This window comes from Limulus polyphemus, unplaced genomic scaffold (genome assembly GCF_000517525.1).
Source record: "Limulus polyphemus unplaced genomic scaffold, Limulus_polyphemus-2.1.2 Scaffold1475, whole genome shotgun sequence".
Classification (NCBI taxonomy): domain Eukaryota; kingdom Metazoa; phylum Arthropoda; class Merostomata; order Xiphosura; family Limulidae; genus Limulus; species Limulus polyphemus.
Genome location: NW_013667085.1, coordinates 20,824 through 28,097, shown reverse-complemented (window position 1 = coordinate 28,097; position 7,274 = coordinate 20,824). Strand labels below are relative to the sequence as shown.

The 7,274-nt window shown below is 34.7% G+C and overlaps 1 protein-coding gene across 8 annotated transcripts in view; it reads left to right on the top strand.

The window, feature by feature from the left end:
* The window catches only part of LOC106463759 (protein trapped in endoderm-1-like), a 34,947-nt gene that overhangs the window by 20,704 nt on the left and 6,969 nt on the right, over positions 1-7,274 (top strand). Inside the window, exon 1 of one of the 8 annotated variants that reach the window (XM_022391339.1) lies at positions 2,090-2,157. The exons of 6 other annotated variants lie outside the window; for them this stretch is intronic. The gene's annotated coding sequence lies outside the window, so the exon portion shown is untranslated. Of the gene's footprint in view, positions 1-2,089; positions 2,171-7,274 lie in introns of those variants that run through there. One more of the 8 variants, XM_022391338.1, reaches the window with a different exon arrangement.

The following is a 7,274-nucleotide window of genomic DNA, read 5'->3' as shown; positions in this document are numbered from 1 at the left end:
ATCCAGTATTTGCTAGGCGCCCTCTATTCTTGTATATAAGTGCGACAGACAATTAATCGGGATTAAATAGCAGACAGAGAGATTGAAGATATAGACGGACAATTGAGTCAAGTCCGGTAGTAAAGTGCGTGAATCGTTCGTTGAGAATGATAGCGTGTGTTTAAGTGTGGAAATTAAGTGTATTGCAAAGCTGTATTGAGAAAGAATAAACTAGTTTTATTTAAGAAAGGACTTGTATCGCTGAAGTTTATCGGGAAGAATTTCTACGGGAAATTAACAAACAAACAGAGACGTAACAATATATATAGACTATTTACTTGTTTTCAGGACAGGTTGTCGAAACCTATACGTATTTTGCCCGAGAAAAACGAACATTGAGATCAAATAACTAAAAGCCCAAGTTATACGAAAGAATCTGTATAAATGAATAACACGCTGGGAAATGTAAAAGCTGGGATCTGTTCTTGTCAAAGGGGCTCCAGTTACTTTTAATATAGGGGGAAGACACTTATAAAAACATTCACAGGACTGAAGATATCTGATACCCTGTGATAATGCTCGTAACATTATCCCAGCATAGATGCAGAAGTGTTTGTAAAAAGTAATGTCAGCACCTACACATGGTTGTTTGAATGGATATAGTTAAGATTAAAGTCTTTCTTAACAACTCGTAAGGGTTATATCCTTTCTCTGAAAAGACCTGTTGTACATCTGATGACTTTTTTTTTACGTTCTTCCTGTTTTCTTTGGCATTTGAGAATCTAGCATTCGGTTGTTTTTTCGTCTTCCGAACATGTGTGTAATCAGTTGCATAAATGTGTTCATTCATATATCAGTTTATCACATGTACACAACCATCCATTTTGTATTTAAAATGTACCAGGAAGTCTTGGAATTGTCACCGCGACTAGTATTTTATTTGTGGTCCTCGACTAATTAATGATTGTAAAGTCTTGAGCTCTGATAAAATCATTCAGACTTAGAATAATTTCTGAATATAATTCTAAACAAGCGAAAAATATAATCGATTTGCAAAAAAAAACTGAAGCCTTATGTTTTATTTAGTTTCAGAGAGACTTTTTGATAAACAGAATTTCTACTTTCTCCTAAATCAAGGAAACCGATACACCACAAAAGACGAAATCCGATAATGCTCGAGCACTTACGGAAGGTACACCTAATAGCCGAATATTTGTTAGTTCGTATGATACCCTGAAGTGTTAACAATAGATTCAATACACTGAAGTGTTACAATAGATTCGATACACTGAAGATTGAATCTATTGTTAACAACACTGAAGTGTTAACAATAAATTCAAACATATCACAACTAATCTGTCTATAGCTTCGGGAATAACCAAGGTAAACGAAAAAAATATAAAATCAATACGTGAAGAGATATTTCAGGATGATAATTTGTTTACGTTGGGAAATGTATACTGAGCACCAAGTTGGAATGAACTGTATAATCAGACCTGTTCATGTTTATGTGAGTCATGAGTCTTTGTTTATCGTACATTAGATCGGAAGTTGTAGTAAGAATTTGTTTATGTTTACGTTTCAGGCAAATTTTTGTGTCGAAAGTGTACAGCGCAGGTGCATACTGGTTAATCAAGAACTGCACGAAAATATAACAGGATGTCTGACTACAGAAATAATCGGGAAATTTGTTTTCTTTTTATACCGTTGGAGCTTTTTTTAGCTGTGTTACTATGAGCAGCTTGAAAATTTATCACCTCTGTATTAAAATAAGAACAACCATGCGTTTGAAGTTTGAACTATTTAGCCAAACCATTGTCTTGGCGTATGGATTCATGGTTTTTTACGATGCCATAGTTAATTTAATGTATATTTATGTTTAGAAAACCAAATCAAAACAACTATTTTGCTCATTTTAGTTACTAGGAGGGCGTGAAGGCATCTAGATTTATATTACTGGATATATTTTTGTCTTAGACGCAACAGCTTATCAGCAGTTTCAAATAGAATTAAAGCAAATGGAATACATATACAAGGTATTAATTTATAGGTCTGTCATTGTCACGTGACATGAAGGCTTAGATTAGTTCCAGTGTTTTGCTTTTCAGTAGGCGGTCATGGAAAAGCAACAGCATATGTAGTTTTTGCTTGTGATTTGGAATGAAAACTGTGTTGAAGGTCGTATGATACGGTAGTGTTAGATGACTACTGAAAAATATAAATTATGAATTGAGTGTTGACTAAACAAAAGCGTTTCGTAATGTTTTATTTCATCATAGTCACATAACTTGTTTAGTTTATGAAAAATCAGCCATTTTTTAGTGTTAATATATTACTTTATTCTCTTTTAAGTGGTATCCTGTTATTAATATAAGTATGTGTGTTTTCTTATAGTTTGTTTGTTTGTAATTAAGCACAAAGCTACACAATGGGCTATCTGTGCTCTGCCCACCACGGGTATCGAAACCCGGATTCTAGCGTTGTAAATCCGCAGACATACCGCTGTGCTACTGGGGGATTTTTCTTATAGCAAACCCACAAAGGGTTATCTGTTGTATCCACGGAAGGGAATCAAACCCCTGATTTTAGCGTTGTAAATCCGTAAACTTACCGCTGTCCCACCGGGGGATAGTATGAGAAGTTAACAAATAATCAGCTGGAAGTGAATATTTTGCATCAAAGTTTACACAGACGTCCCTTTGTAAAGACCGTGTCATCTTGTTTAAATTCACATTTGAAATCAATATTAAAACAATAAAATAAGATTTAGTTTAGTCAACATTCTCGACAATAAATCGTCCTACTCAGGGGCGTCATTTAGGGGTCACCTACGATTTGTTTGCGAACTCGTACTGCGGTTGCTTGTGCTAGCTGGCTCCTGGCAGCGGCAAATTAACGCAGAACAACTGCATACAACCAGTGGATCAAAACATTGGACTTACAAATACGGCGCGGTTACGCCTTGATTAGTGTTTATGTATTTTGGCATTCAGATATAATTCACTTATCATTCATAAATCTTGTAAAATTCTATATGCCAAGAGTTGTAATTTACTGCATTTTTCAACCATTTAGAGCTTTGTTCTTGTGTTTAAGATTTAATCGGAACTGTATGGCCATTGTGTTGACTGTCTCTGTAAGTGTAATTTAAAAATAGATTGACGTTTTGTGTGCCTATTAATTTATTGTAACAGCAAATTAAATATGTTACATTTATATTAAAATAATATAAAAATTATAGAAGAACAGGTGAAGACAAGAATAAATTTTATTAACTATCAGGTTTTAATTGACACCAATATTCCTGTTTTGCTAACAATTATATTTGTTTAAAACTTTAAAAACCAGCTAAAATGTGATAGAGAAAATGCATCATTTAAAAACAACGTTTCGCTACTGTCAATTTGGCATCATCAGATTACGTTGTTTTTAAATGATGCATTTTTTCTATCCCATTTCAGCTGTTTTTTGAATTTAAAATTCTGTAGACTGTGGGATACCTCCAACATTTATATTTAATTATGTTTGTTGTTGTTTTAATATGATTTATTAAATATAGATAAATTGCGTTGATATAAAGTTTATCGAAGTATATATTTGTTAATTTGTTATATTGCATTATATATTTTCGAGGAAAGTTTTCTTGAAGTAACGTGTTGATAGACTGTGATTGACCATATATTTGTTAGTTTTGAGTTTGGATTTAGTTATGATCGCTGGTCTTGTGGTTTTGGTGAAATGACATCCCTTGCTCCTGTTAACTGGATGATTTAGGTTAACTTAACCCATGTTGGATGATATTGTAATGGCAAACTATAGACATTAATTTCAGTTTGTACCGCATGGGATGAAGAAGTTAACTGCGCCAGTAGTTTTGGTATGATAAGAACAACGTGTAGTCAAGATAAGGCAGGTTTACTGAATGAATTCAATAGAGTAGGTTTACTAGGTGACCACTACATATATACGACACCTATACTACGCGTTCTTCGTATAAACGTATTTATATGTATAACTTTATTTCTCAATATAACAATTTCATGTTATCGTATCAGTTTGTTGTATTCATACAAGTGGCTACTCAGTGTGTCCATGCAGTAATAATAATTTCTTAAGAAAGTATAAGTCACGAGCTTGCTGTTATCATTATAATATTTATAACTGAATCTCGTGTGATCAAGATTATTATCAATAAATTACACTTAGTTCCCATATGGTAGAGGGTATGAAGGATATAACTTGACACAGACTTGTTCAACATGACGTAATACCTGTCACCTAAACCCTGCATGCCTGGATTCAACCTCTTGCAAGAAACGCATAACGGTATTTTCAACTAATGACATTTTATTAATGTTAAGCATTTTTCAGGAGCACAGTTAGATCTATTTTTTTCAATGTTTGATGTGAATATAGAAAAGATGATTAATAAATACATACAAAGCAGAGTTATTCGCCTGTCTAGTGTCTTGACGTCACAAGTTGTTGTGAGGAAATGACTGAGCCAATTTCGAGGGAATTTGGTAGAGGAACTAGAATGGACTCTTCACAGACCGAGTCCAAATGAATAAACAATCGGACGAACAATTCAAGATTGGCAGTCATTTAATTATTTACTACTTGAAGCTGAAGCAATACGAAAGTCGCGTTTAGTGCAGAGCGTATCACAAGTATTTGGAATCAACGATTCGTATGCTACAATCATATCACTTTTATCCCATACTACTGCTTTATTGTCTACTTCACGAACTCTGGCTGCCCCTACTCGTCAGACCTGCATAGCGAATGACACACACGCCCGCCGTTCCACTATTTCCAAGAAGTCAACTAAATAAATAACGCGCCTGACGCGGGTATAATTGTTAATACATGGTGTTTTATACCATAGTGAACGTCATGTACAAAATATTAGAGATCCATTCTCTTAACCATACTATAACAGTGCGTGCCATTGAGATACCTCTTGAAAAGTGACAATTGTTGAATGAATTAATCTACTGTACTGTTATCCCTACCTGTTTCTGAACCCCTCTCAAAAATATTTTATTTTTCCAACCGCACTATCGTGTTCATGGTTTATCACCTGCTATCATTTTTTTTGGAGCATATAACTAAAAGGGGAGGGGTTGATGTCTCAGTGTTAAGTGGTCTGAACAGCAGTCATTTTTGTTTATCTCATGTAAACCGACTAGATCTGTCTTGAGATATGTTTTGCTATAAATACGAATTACCCGTTACACCTGAAATGTAAACACCCACCAGTAAAGATACGTGATGTGCTTCGTTATCACGTCGCTCAGCCCTTTCATCTTACTGTTTCGTGCTACTCATAGTGATAGAAGAAGTTAAAGAAAACAGCGAAAAGAATTTATCCAGAAGGTTTTAAGCCAGCATGGTTTTCAAACATCAAATTAAGCTAACACTTATTTTCATTTCCAAAGATAGAATTCCAGTCCTCAAGCGTTTCAATGTGGTTTAGAGTTTAGAACACTCTGTTTTCGCTATGAGCAAGGGTGTATTGGCTCCACCTACATAACTCTGGATACTCGCATTAAGGAATAGAGTAGGTCAACTTTGGAAGTGAAATCGATTTCCTTATTCGTGGGTTAGAATCTGCTTATTAGATTCTAATATTTCCTTGTACATGCAGTGACACATCGGTCGTGCCAAAGATGAATTCTGATAGTGTATGAAAGAAATTTTGCACATTACACTCTATGAGTCACCTGTCAATTGTAGAAGGATAGAGAAAAAAACTGACATCACGAAGCCATAACCATGTGTTCAACTTAATCTAGAACAGTTTCACGTCATGTGATGTATAAAAATTTAGAACAATAACCTGAATATATCTAAATAGATATATACTGTATATTTTACACTAGTGGCATTAATATGATAAATACAGTAACCACAAAAAGTTCATCATCACATGTTGAAAGTGCTACATACCGTGAACCTCATCAGGTCATGCATGTAATTAGCGTCTTCCTAGCAAGCTAGATGTACGAAGGTCGTAAACTTGCACTAAACCTCTTGTTTAGATAAAGGTTATATACTATAACGGCTATTCCATAGAAACTTGAACCTGCTTGGTCCCGTGTCTGTGTTTAATCGCTGGAGTGAGGTTATGATATAGGGACTTGTACAAGTTAGTATGAGTTTTGAGTTTTCTCCCTTGTATATGCTTGTTTGAAATGATCGTTGACGTAGGTAGTCTAAAAACTGTGCACTAGGACCCTGGTCTGACTACTTGAAAGTGTGGTATTTCATTCTTTGTGTTTTGGGTCCTAGTCATGAACGAAGGAAAATTATTTTTGATCTTGACCTTTCATTATTATTATTATCTTGCGCAGCCGTTTTTGGAAACATGTCTTCATTCCAGCAGCCAGTTGCATTCATAGAACAATATGGAAGCTAGCCAGTGAGCTAAAAATACATATTGATACATCCTACTTCGAAAAAAGATACTGTTTGTTCACTTGTTTTTCCTTTCCTAATCTGCATAACATTTCCATAACTCGCGTTTGGCGGGTACTTGTTTGTTTGTGGTGGATATCAATGTACCTGAATACTTGACAGTAGCACAGCGGTATGTCTGTGGACTTACAACGCTAGAATCCGGGTTTCGATACCCGTGGTGGGCAGAACACAGATAACCCATTGTATAGCTTAACTTCAAAGAATGTTCTTGAATGTTAATGATCAAGTGATTGCGCGAAATATCTAGAAGTAAGAATATTATCTAGACAACAGTAAGTGAAGCATTTTAGCCCCCCAGTGGCACAGTGGTATGTCTGCTAGAAACCGGGTTTCGATACCCGTGGTGGGCAGAGCACAGATAGCCCTTTGTGTAGCTTTGTGATTAATAACAAATAAACCTGAATACTATATTGGATAAAAATCTTCTATTCCGGCTGGACCAGTGGGAGTAAAGAACTGATTTTGTACAACTCGGTACAACTGGTTGAAGGATTTTTTTTTATGTATATTGGACTTTCGGCTGATTTTTGTATTTGATTGAAAGATGGTTCTCAAAAATACTGAAAAATAAATAATAACAAACTTGGTTATTCATTGAATACGCAGATAATTTAATTAAATTATAACAACTCACATTTGTAAGTTTTACAATTAAACAGATCAACTTCTTTCTGGTATTGAAATTGATATATATAACTGAAAATAACTCCAAATCACAATGATGCTAATTTTCTGCTTTGATTTTTTCTAGCAAATGTGCAAAAAAAACGACCTAAAACATTTAGAATGTTAATTCTTGCTAATTCTTAAGG